Source organism: Tachypleus tridentatus, chromosome 13 (genome assembly GCF_004210375.1).
Source record: "Tachypleus tridentatus isolate NWPU-2018 chromosome 13, ASM421037v1, whole genome shotgun sequence".
Taxonomy (NCBI): domain Eukaryota; kingdom Metazoa; phylum Arthropoda; class Merostomata; order Xiphosura; family Limulidae; genus Tachypleus; species Tachypleus tridentatus.
The window spans coordinates 155,954,433-155,967,542 of record NC_134837.1 but is presented as its reverse complement, the minus strand read 5'-3'; the positions used below and the strand labels follow the sequence as shown (position 1 = coordinate 155,967,542).

The 13,110-nt window shown below is 34.9% G+C and overlaps 1 pseudogene across 1 annotated transcript in view; it reads right to left on the bottom strand.

Annotated features, from left to right (window-relative positions):
- LOC143238415 (plexin-A2-like) overlaps positions 1 to 13,110 on the bottom strand; it is a 168,501-nt pseudogene that overhangs the window by 71,988 nt on the left and 83,403 nt on the right. Inside the window, exon 3 of the transcript XR_013020563.1 lies at positions 8,244 to 8,426. The product of XR_013020563.1 is annotated as a plexin-A2-like (transcript). The remainder of the gene's footprint in view (positions 1 to 8,243; positions 8,427 to 13,110) is intronic.

Genomic DNA, 13,110 nt, shown 5'->3' with positions numbered 1-13,110 from the left:
GAAATGGTTCAACAGATGTCGTGGAAATAACTTGTATGCCTGTGGAAAGTCCATGAAAGTATTTAACGTGTGATATAAAAATAACCTCACGTTCTTTCACAAAATCTTGTTACAGTGAAAATATTGGTACACACTCGTGACCATCGGAATAGGCATAATCGACAGAGGAAACACTTTCATGAGAAAGGTGGATCTAGGCCATCGTTTTTATAAAGTGCAATTAACATCTTGTATATAAACAATTTTGTTAATGTTCCCAATTCGAACGGCATCTTATAAGATACATTGGCTAAACGGAAAGATACAAAATCCGAATATTGCAAGTAGAATTGACTTGGAGCTGCTGCCTTGAGGGGAGGCAGCCTGTTAACGGGCATCTGTTGCCACAAGTCATACGTCTGGTTTTCTACCACATAACGAGAATACTGTCACTTATAATACACCCACAGTTAAAGTGCTGAGCATGTTTCGCGAACATTGAACCTTTTCATCCGCAGCCCGGAATTCAAAGACACATTATAAATGTTAAATTTCTATGACACATATGATTAACAATATTTTTTACCAAAATAGATGATCTTAAAGTTTCTGAAATAATTGATATCTTGAAATTACTTTAACTATTTAATGTAGCAACGCAAAAGATATTATAATACAACCTAAATTTTTGAATTTAGCAATCGAATACTTTGACTGTAGTAATTACCTTTCTAGAAAATTTTTGCACTAAAAAGAAGAAAAGACAATTTGGTAAGTATATGATTTGTATAAGCAGAAGATTGAAATTATATGACATTTTATTTCCCCGAAAGCCACATGGAGAAGTCACTTGTTTTAACCACTTCCACCATCATACAGTAGTATATTGTCTGTCAGTCAATGAGTAGATGCTGAAATGATGGCACGTGAAGTATGCTTAGCATCATAATCCGTACTCTCGTGACGTCAGTAAAATGCGCACATGCCATGAATCCAAATATGAATTATGCACACTGTAGAGTGCAACACAGCATGGCACATGAACTTCAAAAGCAAGAAATAAAAATGTTTGTTACTCTTAATTGTGGCTTTATTTACTCTTGAAACAGAACACTTTCGGGGATCCTGCAGAAGTACATGTAATATATATATATATATATATAAAATATGTGACTGAAAACATTTCTTCGGTAAGAAATTTTGTTCAAAATCGCTGAATTAATATCACAATGTGCACAAAGAAAGAAAACCGTATCTCTGGCATTAACTACTATTTTTTTCCTTTAGAAATATTGAGAATATTCTTTTAAATACAAACATACCAAAATACGATGCTAATAGGACGACATCAATGCCTGTACTTAACCACTTTCACAAGTAAATCTTTACAAAAAAACTAAACAAAATACACTACGTTTTCATGTACCTTTTTTTCTCCAATATACATAACCTGAAAAACATGGAATTCGCAAATAAATTATTACTACGTTCATTACAAACGTTCGTTATACAATGTTTTTAATGAGACAGATGCGAGGGCTCGTACGTGTCACTACTAACATTATTAAAAAAAACACAGCTTCAATAATAGAACTATAGATTTTCAATTACACAAGATTTATCTTCCTCGTAAAACCTTCCAATAAAATTAGATAATTATAGTTGCAAATTTACATACGTTAGCTAACGAAGAATATTTCTGGTATATCTAATGATAGTGAATTTTTAATACGTGTATTTTGAGTGTGTGTGAAAATCTGGAAATATAAATCACGAGCACTATATTGCAATACTAGCTGGAGTACCCATACCCTTGACAGAAGTTATGTAAATTCGTGCTTAATGAAATATTATCTTAGAAGATGAAAAGTTGTTTCTCTTATACGTACTAATAAAAACTGCAAAACACAAAATGTGAAACCGCAAGTTTGCATGTATCTCCTCACACACCCAATAAACCTTCATACTAAATTTGATAAACATTTATCAACAGGAGGCGAAGTAGTGGTAAAAACAAAACACGAAAACTCTCATGCAAAATGCAAAACTGAAAATTTTAATGTATTTCCCCATGGACCTAATGATCCTCCAGATCAATTTAAAGATCCATCCACACTTCGCGAAGTGGTTATATGGATATACAACAGACAGTATTAATATATTAATACAGATGTTCACTTGTAGTTGTATTTATTATTGTTTTTTGCACTAGAAGTTATAGGTTTCTTTGTTTATTAAATTTCGGGCAAAGTTTCCCAAAACTTTGTGCTAACCGTCCCTAACTTTGAAGAGAGACTAAAGGAAAGGCAGATAATCAACACTACTCTTGGGCTACTCTTTTAGCAATTAACAGTGAAATTGACCGTAAATTATAATGCAACCCACAGTAATATTATATAAAGAGCGTTGCTCTATTCTTTACCTGCACGAACGGAAATGAAATACATATTTCTATCATATTTCGAGTTTAAGTGTGTTGCAACGTATTAACAACAACATAAAAGTGAGCAACATGGCATCCTACGTTACTTTCTACGACGTAATTGACGAAAATTCATTTTATAAAGGACATATCACAAATAAGTGATTGTTAGTTACAGGTGTAAAAAGATTTAAAGCCTGTAGTTAAAAGCGGAGAAATGTATTCTTTTAATTTTTTTCAACAAAAACCTATTACTGTAAAAGTGCTTTTATTCAAGCTAACGTTTTGCTATTACGGCTTCATCAGAGAAAACAAGACACTTAGCAAACCTTTTGTTTTACGAAGTAAAAGGCTATGTTTTATTTATTAAGATAAATTCGCTTCACAGATTGCAGTTTTCTAAAATTGTTCGATATCAAACCTTAACGTTCATTATGTGTGTGTGTGTGTGTGTGTGTATATATATATATATATATTTGTTTTCGGGGGCTATGATAAAAAAAATTGTAACACCATATACTTCTATGGAAAGCGTTAGACACGTACAGGATAATAACTGTGCCGTTTCGTAAAGTCACGTCATTTGTGGTGGTGATATGTTTGTACTGATCAAGGGTATTATCAATCACGATACAGAATGACACACCCCGAATACAGACACGGCAACTATATTTAAATAACTGCAATTGTTCATATAGTTTCACATGCAATCGTGAGAGCATTGTTAAGGGTCTTTTTCATAATAAACATGCGAATTTAAGCTTGTCACGAGAACATAAAAAATCTACAAAAGATTACTGGTTTGAAATGGCACAAACTAAAACTCACGAACACATACTTTAATAGGATAAAGCTTCTATTTAACTATACTACAATATAAAGGAAGCTCTACTGTTAGATGAGAAATAGTAACCAATCGGAGCTCCGAAGTACAGTAGCAGCCACTCTCAGCTCAAGATGATAGTACCAGGTATCGTGTAGCGCGATAGGTAATATCTGAAGTGTGTGTGTGCGTGGGGATCGCTTGGCTGGACGGATCAATAAACACTCTCTCTCGTGGAGACGGGCGATGGCTGAATCCAGTTTACTTTAGGTAGTTATCGTTATTTTCTGTCTTCGTATCATCTTATTACTTGGAACTCGTAAAGATCTTCTGTTTCTGTAACAGAGATAAGTTTCTCAAGAGCAGAATTATTACTTAAGTTTTAAATGTTTCTAGGAGTTTCTGGAGTCCTGAATTACCTGCTGGCGGACTAAGATAAAATTTATAGAAAAAATTATATTGAAGCATTATTTCATTCACAAAAGAGGACTCAACCACCACAACTAGACACAGCTCTGAATAACACTAAAACGAACTAGACTGGCCATTTCCTTTTTACTCATCTTTCTGGTTTCACTAGCAGCAACACATTTTTTCCACTTTTTCCTGGCTTGTGTGGCAAACAAAATGTGCATTTAAGGGTGTAAACTGAAATCAGCTGTTATAAAAAGAGTAGACATTTCAAACTAATTACAGCGAAGAAGTAAACACGAACGTAGGTGATAGATGTTACTGTTACTAGCACTGCCTGTAAAATATCGCATTATCGGAAATTCTGTACAACATTGGAAAAAACAAACGTTTCGTAAACGTTGGCTGATTTCTGATGATAATACAATTTGAATTAAATAATTCAATTTATATAAAAACTAGAATGTTCAGGCTGTTTGGTTAATGTTATTTCGATCAATTCCCATTTATTATAATGTTGCTACGTTAGGATGTTAAAAAGCAGCATTGATTTTGTAACAAAGCCTGGAAAATGTCATTAGAAACGTAATGATCATTTAGTCCTTGTGATTTATGAAACAAGAGGAAGGTACGACGATCATATGGTCCTTGTGATTTATGAAACAAGATGAAGATACGAAGTAAAATCCAATGTAATGTAAGTTTAACTACAGTGTGTTGATTTATACAGCTGTGATAAAATCTACTGGACAGTTGAATTTCATCTGAAAAACCTGTTGACACATTTAAGTTTTACTTTTCTTTTTTTTAAAGTAGAGAAACATTACTTTTTGACCCATATGAAAACTTTATCTGAAAGATTAATCAAAATTCCCAATACGATTAAAATCTATATAAATAATACGCTTGCATTTATTTGTCAGGAACATTTGTCGCAAAGTCTCAATCTAACGTTACAAACTTTATATCGAAAGGCTTTTCTCCAAGGATTCCGCATTACACATTGGCTTTTCCATTCAAAATCACCTTACCTGCTTTTTGTTTGATCAAATTTTTAAATGCAATTATGGTACACAATAGCACAATGTCGATGTTATCACATAATAATTAGCTACAATTGCAGGTTTAGTTTTTCGTATATTTGTTTTTTTAATTTACAAAGTATTTCCTACAAACAACATTTAAACCACATGTAATTAAAAAAAATCAAATAAACATTACATTAAATATAATTTTAAGGGCTTTGTCGACTTACTTAAGTCTAAAATACGCATGCACATTTTGTTCAAAAGCGTTATTACAATTCTACACTTACATTATTTTCCAGTAATTTAGCTTCGGTTCGTTTCATAGACTGCTATAAACACCTTTTCGGTATTTTTTTCTTTACTAACGGTTTTGTTCTTCGTTTCTGTGAGTTTCTTTGTTTCAACTCGTAACACTATCATATACCGAACGCTCAAAACTGTTTTGTACTCTGTACGCTATTTTCAATACAGTTACTTTATTGTTTACTTGTATAGTTTTATTAAATAAAGTTACTTGTACGAAGGTTTGTCTGTATGACCGCGTAATTTATTTCCAACAGGCCAGGATTCATTTATCTAAAACATAATGTCTACAATAAAGCGTCGCTTAAGTGACGTGTATGAAAATGACAGAATAAGGGAAATTCAAGCAAAGGGCATTAAAAACTTCCGCAAATGTCTTGCACGTCACGACTAATGTATTATTCATTTATATCAGTGAAACACTCAGACAGTTATAAAATCAAATATTTAAAAAACGCTTATTATGTAAACGAAAATAAAAGTGTACTCAAAAATTGAAACTTTGCAAAAATTTGTTTTGATTCATTGACCACATGGAATTGTCACTTTTGAGACAGCACACTGTGTCCATGAAATACATATATGGATGTGTATTAGTACTGTGAAAACAGATTTATATACACTGCTGGCCAAAATCTTAAGGCCAATGAACATAAAAGAAAAACATGCAATTTGTGTTGGTAGACTCAACCACTTATTTGAATAGAGTTTCGAAAGATGAAAATAAGAAAAGGGAAAATAAAAATAAAAAACTTTTTTAGCATTTAATAGGGAAAATGTTGAACCTATGAAATTAGCCTAAACCAGCTGGTCAAAAGTTTAAGGCCATACGAAAACCAAGCGTTAATCAGTAAACACGTAACGAAATTTAGTCATTTGTATTCAAGCATTAGCGTTGTCAACAACTTCCACTAACATCTCCTGTGTTACATTGGGTAAAAACATGGCAAAGGCTAAAAGGTTGACAGAGTTTGAACGTGGCAGAATTGTCGAGCTGCAAAAGCAAGGTCTCTCTCAACGTGTCATCGCTGGTGAGATTGGGCGTAGTAAAACTGCTGTTACAATTTTTTAAAAGACCCTGAGGGATACGAACGAGAATTTCAAGTGGTCGGCCCAAGAAAATTTCGCCGGCGTTGAGCAGGAGAATTCGACGGGTTGTCCGGCAAGATACTAGGCAATCGTCGAACCAGATTAAGGCCCCTACGTACGCAGAATGCAGCTCAAAAACAATAAGACAGGATCTACGAAAAACTTTAAAAACCGTAAATGTCTTCAAAGGCCACGCCTCCTTCCACACCACGAAACAGCTCAATTAAACTTTGCTGAGAAGCACCAAACATCGAACGTAGAAAAGTGGACGAAGGTTTTGTTCTCTGATAAGAAAAAAAATTAGCCTGGATGGTCCAGATGGTTTCCAACGTTACTGGCACGATAAGGATATCCCACCGAAGACATTTTCTGCACGACACAGTGGAGAAAGTTCCATCATGATCTGAGGTGCTTTCTCCTTCCATGGAACAATGGAGCTTCAGGTTATAAAGGGGCGTCAAACAGCAGCTAGCTACATTGGCATGTTGGAGAGAGCGTCTTTATTGACTGAAGGCCCTCGCTCGACTGGATCTTTCAGCAGGACAACGCTACAATCCACAATGCCCGCAGGACAAAGGATGTTTTCATGGCAAATAACGTGATTCTTTTGGACCATCCAGCGTGTTCGCCCGAACTGAACCACACTGAAAATGTTTGGGGTTGGATGGCAAGGGAAGTCTATAGAAATAGACGTTAATTCCAAACAGTGCATGATCTTCGTAAAGCCATCTTCACCACTTGGAATAAAATTCCAGCCAGCCTTCTGCAAACGCTTATATCGACCATGCTAAAGCGAATGAAGTTATTCGCAATGACGGCCGTGCAACTCGCTACTGAGACCTCTTGTTGGGCATTTCCTACCCTTTAGTATGGGTCTTTTTGGTATGGTCTTACATTTTTGACCAGCTAGTATTTAGGCTAATTTCAGTGTTCACATTTTTCCTATTAAATGCTAAAAGTTTTTTTTATTTTTATTTTCCCTTTTCTTATTTTCATCTTTCGGAGCTCTACTCAAATAAGTGGTCGAGTCTAACAACGCAAAATGAATATTTTTTTCTTTATGTTCATTGGACTTAAGATTTTGGCCAGCAGTGTATAATTTGAAGGTGGGTATCTGGCAGTGCTTTATATGAACCCTCAACAGTTCCATTTTACTCGAATGCTACAGACAGGTGGTTAAGGCACTCGACTCGTAATCCGAGGGTCGCAGGTTCGAATCCCCATCACACGAAACATGATCGCCCTTTCAGCCCTGGAAACGTTATAAAGTTATGGACAATCCCAGTATTCGTTGGTAGAAGAGTATTCCAAGAGTTGGCGGTAGGTGATGATGACTAGCTGCCTTCCATCTTGTCTTAAACTGCTAAATTAGGTAGGGCTAGCGCAGATAGCCCTCGTGTAGTTTTGCGCGAAATTCAAAAGCAAACAAACAAACAAATCTTCATACTGATGCTCATGAGTATTCTAGATGTTATTTCGTTCAGATTGGTTACCACGATAAAATAATTTAGTTATAGAGGTAATCAAGTATTCTGTGATTTATTAATATCTAATCTCTTTGATGGCATATTGTCACCATAAAATGGGGTATTTCATAAAGACGATTCTTCCCAGAGATGGCACTTTTAACGATGTTTGGATAGTCATGCACTAGAAACCAAAGGTACAGAAAGCAACATCCATATAGGCTTCTTGTGTAGGTTTTAAACGAAACTACAATAAACGAAGAACTGAAATAAGTTTGACAAAATTCAAGTCGAAACATGTTTTTACACTGTAAAAGCTTTTTGAATGATTATTATTTAAAGGCCTTTGTAGCAAAAACATATTAAGTGTTCTGCTTTCTTTTAATCTGCCAAATACAAAAGGATTAGATTGGAATAAGAAAGGAATTACGACCCATCACACACAAAAATACAACAAAATATTCTGCATCGTAAAAAGAAAAGCTGAGGTACTAATGTATTACCAGAACTTGTTAGATTCTAGCAGTGTTCTGGAAATGTGCAAAATCAATGTACAAGCATAATAAAAAAATATTTTGATAACACACATAAAACGACTTTCGCAAACAAAAATGATTTTATTTAAGATCAACTAGCTGGGATGATGTTAAATACACTCTAGAATATAACCTTTCCAGCTTTTGTAACTATAAAATAATGAATATAAGAAACGCAGAACCTACCTTTTTAAGATGGCCTGTGATTGTCCCAAGAAAAGCCACTGTATAGTCATGGGTCGAAGTCGCTGCAACAGCAGTTAGTAAGACTCCCGAGTAGGTTATAACGGGAACACCCTCTATAGGCATGACACCTCCTAGTGGTGTATTCACATCCATTCCACAAAAGTCATCGTTGATCTGGACTTGCTAAAAAAAACAAAAAAAAAAACGTGAAAGTCATAAACAGATGATAAAATACCCAACAGAAAAAGGAGGACAACAGACGAATAGTGTAGTTAGTTAATAAAAAATACATGTTCAAAACAGAACAGAGATGCAATTTCAAACAAATTTTCGACATAAAATATTGGGCTTATTTCTAATAGTGTTGCTGGATTACTTTGAGTTTGTTTTGAATGAAGAACAAGGCTACAGAATGAGCTATCTGTGATCATCCCACCACGGGTATCGAAACACGGTTTCTAGTGTTGTAAATCCGCAGACATACTGCTATACAAATGGGGGGCAGTGTTGTTGGAAAACCTTTAAATGCTGAAATAAAACTTTGAAAAAACAGTCAAAACATTGTCACTTCAATGAATTAAGCCTATTTATTATGTTAAAATGCGAGTTTGTTTTTAACTCGCATCTTATTTATATAAAGTCTGTTGCATTCACAACAGACGTCTGTCAATCCATTTTCTTTCTGCTTTAGACGTGTGCACTGAATTTTGAAAGCAAATCGCGCTCATACTCAGTTTGTCATTACTATTTTCATACGCACATAATTTTAGTTATAAAATTCTGAATATAATTTTAAAATTTGGAGTGATTATGAGAAGTAGAAAATGGTATGTAGAAATTCTCCAAAAATCAGTGTATTTATGTAAAATATTTCAACTTCTGTATAAAAGGAAACCTATTTTCACAAGTAACAAGGTACAAAATGAGGTACTTTTCCTTAGGACCCAGCATGGCAAGGTGATTAAGGCACTCGACTTGTAATTTGAAAGTCGCGGGTTCGAATCTCCGACACACCAAACATGGGAGCGTTATAATGTGGCGGTGGGGGGTGATGACTAGCTGTTTTCCCCCTATTCTTACATTGCTAAATTAGGTACGGCTAGCGCAGATAGCCCTCGTGTAGCTTTGCACGAAATTTAAAAAAAAATGAACTTTTCATTGTTATCAAATTTATCGTTTTCTTTGAAAGTTTTTAATACACTGCATTTCCACTGTTTTCTTTTTCTACTTTAGTGCTTTCCAAACTGTGTTGCGGAAATTTTGCGAATACTAAGTAATTTTAATTTAATAATGTGGATTTATCATAAATTTAATGCTTTTTTAAAAAAAAATCATATTTGATTTATTTTATTCTTGATACACAGTATTACACTAATTTCTGATTATCTTAGCGAAAGGGTGCCACTAAGCATGCCCTATGGACTTATTTACATGTGCCGTAAAAAGTTTAAGGCGTCAGAAGTATGCCACGAGCTGAAAACGTTTTGAAAACACTGATCGACTGTAAACGATGCCCAGCAGGATATCCTGGTTGCGTTGTTTAAGACCATCATGCCCTAGCGTGGTCGTCAAAATCGTTTTAAGAAAGGTTACCTCGTATGATGCCACCTAGGTTCGATCTGATTGAGTTGTAATAAACACAAGCGAGAAGTAGTGTACGCCGACTTGCACTGTCTTCTGATGGACTTTGTTCACTGTTTCTACACGATATAGTTTTGTGTGGTCATCGATTCTAGGGTTACTTAGTTCTTTCTCTAATAACATCGTGGTCTCGCACGTGTCATAGAGATGGAGAATAAAGACATAACCTTTTCCTTTAGCAAAAAACGATATGTCTTTGAGCCAGCATGTTCATACTTTTGTGAAATAACGCCACATGTTCGTGACATGGAGACAACCATGGTACTGTCGACACTTGAAGCAGCTAACTATACAAACTGAATCACTTACACAAACAGAAAAGATACCCATAATTCCATGTAAGAACTACATCACATGCCTATCTGTATGCTTTAAAAGGATTTATTAATTTCACTGTGAGTAAATCAATGACGCAAAAGAAAACATAAGACTTCGGTCAGATAGCTGTGGCTGTACTTCAATCATTTCGAAAGCTTTATACATTATTACACACTCTTTCTCAAAACACATGTGTTATCTGTGCTGATTATCCGTATTTTTAAGCTGGATGGAAAGCAGTTAATTAACAGCAGCTACCCCAAACTCTTTGGATACTGTAATCAAATAGTGTGATTTGATTGTTACTCTTATAACGCATTCACACGCCTAAAGTACGTAGCGTCATTCCTCAGCAACGAGACACGAACACTGGGCCATCAGGTTCAAATTACGGTAAGCTAACCGCTAGGTCACATCCTGCCTTTTATTAGTAAAGCATTTGTTAGTTCATTTGTTTTATGAAAGTTAAAATTATAAGATATTTTTCTTACAAAAATGAACTTAAAGTTTTATTTTTTTTAAATACCATAACTTCATTCAAATCAATAAATAAAATGATTGAACTTGCATGATTTTGAAGTTCTTGTTATAAGGTCAGCTAACATAACATTTCTAAAAAACTTCGGTTACCCTATTTGCAAACAATACGATACCTATGCAGCTTTGACTTACGAGTTACCAGATTTAGGAGCAGTGTATGTTTGATCTTACACTACTAAATTAGGGACGGCTAGGTGCAGTGTGCTAACAACCTTCTCACTTAAAAACCTGTTACAGAAACCGCAGTGATTGCGGCCCTATGTTCCTTAAAGGAATCGAGTGGCAGATGATGATGTATATTTGATGTCGAGAACAATGTTACACAGCTGTGCCACCCGCAAGTATCAAAACCTGATTTTTATCATTTTAAGTTCAAAATTAGCGCTGAGCCACTGGGGAACGTTGGAAGAATGTCACATTTATTAGATTAAACAGACAAGGGTCGCATTATTAATTAGAATTTACTTCTTATCCCATATACAGAACACTTCTTTTATTCAACGAAGAAACAGAAGGGCAGGAATATACAAAAGCAAAAATTTTGCTTTTGCATATTGAACGCCTTTCTGTTTCTTCGTTATTTAAAGAGACCAGAAATGTCAAATTATTTTGGATCGCATAAATATGGTTGCTTTTATTAATAAACAACAGGACTTGCAATGGCTGTAAAACATTAAAATATGCCTTTTAGCTACACCTTATAGCTCAAAGATAAGAAATTTAAAAAACTTCACGACTTATCAGTTAATAAAAATTTAGTATGACGTTAAATGAAACTATAACTGAATATGCTTACTTACGAAAGCCAACGTGAAGGCAAAGATAATAAATTTAAAAGACGACATACAGCCGCGAAATAGCCATAAGGCTTTGTAAACGATGGTTGGTCGCGTTTCCTAGGGTAATTTGTCACAAGTGAAATATATGTGCATACACTATTTTTCTTCTAATAGTTACTCCACTATTAGTCGGTAAAATGTAGTGGTCTATAAAAACACCCTGTGTAAGATACACAAATATGGTAGACTTTTACAAACTCTCCTGTCTAGACATACACACACAATAAGAAATAAAACCTTGCCAGAAACGATCAAAGATGAACTGGCACATAACTAAAATTAATGATGCCCACAGTCAACCATCACGTACGGCTGAAGTCTGTAAGTGCAGGGGCAATATACCCTTGACTCTACCAATCAATAATAAATGAACAAGGTAAACACAACATACAATGTGACCCTCACCTTTAGAGCAGAACTCATATGAAAACTGTCAACGTATACAGGCTATCGGCAATACAGTAGTACACGAGAACACGTTAGGTGAGTCACCTAGTGATGACCGTCATTCAACACGCTTTCTTCAGATTTATCAAATATTGTTAACGGAAATCAAATAATCGACCAGGAGAAAAAAAAAGCATAAGGTTTTAAAGTCGTTTATAAAACGTAAAACGGTAACTATATGCAAAAACGTACAAGATCTTGTTACGGTTAACTGTTAAGAAAAAAAGGAGAAATCGTAAGTATTTGTACACCATTGTGAAAGGAAAAGAGAGAGAGTGAAAAACCTGAGGCATACAATTGACAGTTGACTTTGTTTACAGCGTTTCAAACTGACAGACGTTGAAAATACATCTGGCATTATGTATATATTCCATAATGTACAAGACATCTCAAGTACAAGTCCCCCTAATGATTAATTAGTACAACTTCTGTAGAAAAAAGAAGAAAAATGTAAAGAACAACTTGAAGTTTTATAGTTTTGAAGAATTCTCCAGAACACAAAAGTTTCATTAATTTCGAACCACAAAATAAATACAAATCATGCATGTCCTGATAAATCATTATGCAAACTCAATCTGATATAGGTTTCAGCTGTAACTAAGAGCTTGAAGAAACAAAACGTCATTTGGGTTTGTGAATATTTCTATACAGACACGTTAATAACTACTACTTATAAAGCTCATGCTCATGTGTTGTATAGATGGCACTGAAGGCAATTATTACAGAATTAAAATTAAAAGAATTGTATTTTAAAGCTGTACAATGGGATAGGAAGGTTTGTTTGTTTTGTTTTGAATTTCGCGCAAAGCTACACGAGGGCAATCTGCGCTAGCCGTCCCTAATTTAGCAGTATAGGACAAGAGGGAAGGCAGCTAGTCATCACCACCCACCTTGGTCAAGTCTTAAGCTACTCTTTTACCAACGAATACTGTGATTGACCATCACATAATAACGTCACTACGGCTGAAAGGGCGAGCGTGTTTGATGTAACGGAGGTAGGGAGGAGTTTCAAAGTTAGGGTGCATGGCTAGACACGCGTCCTGCCCTAGAATATTAATATAATAATAATTTATAATTGCTAT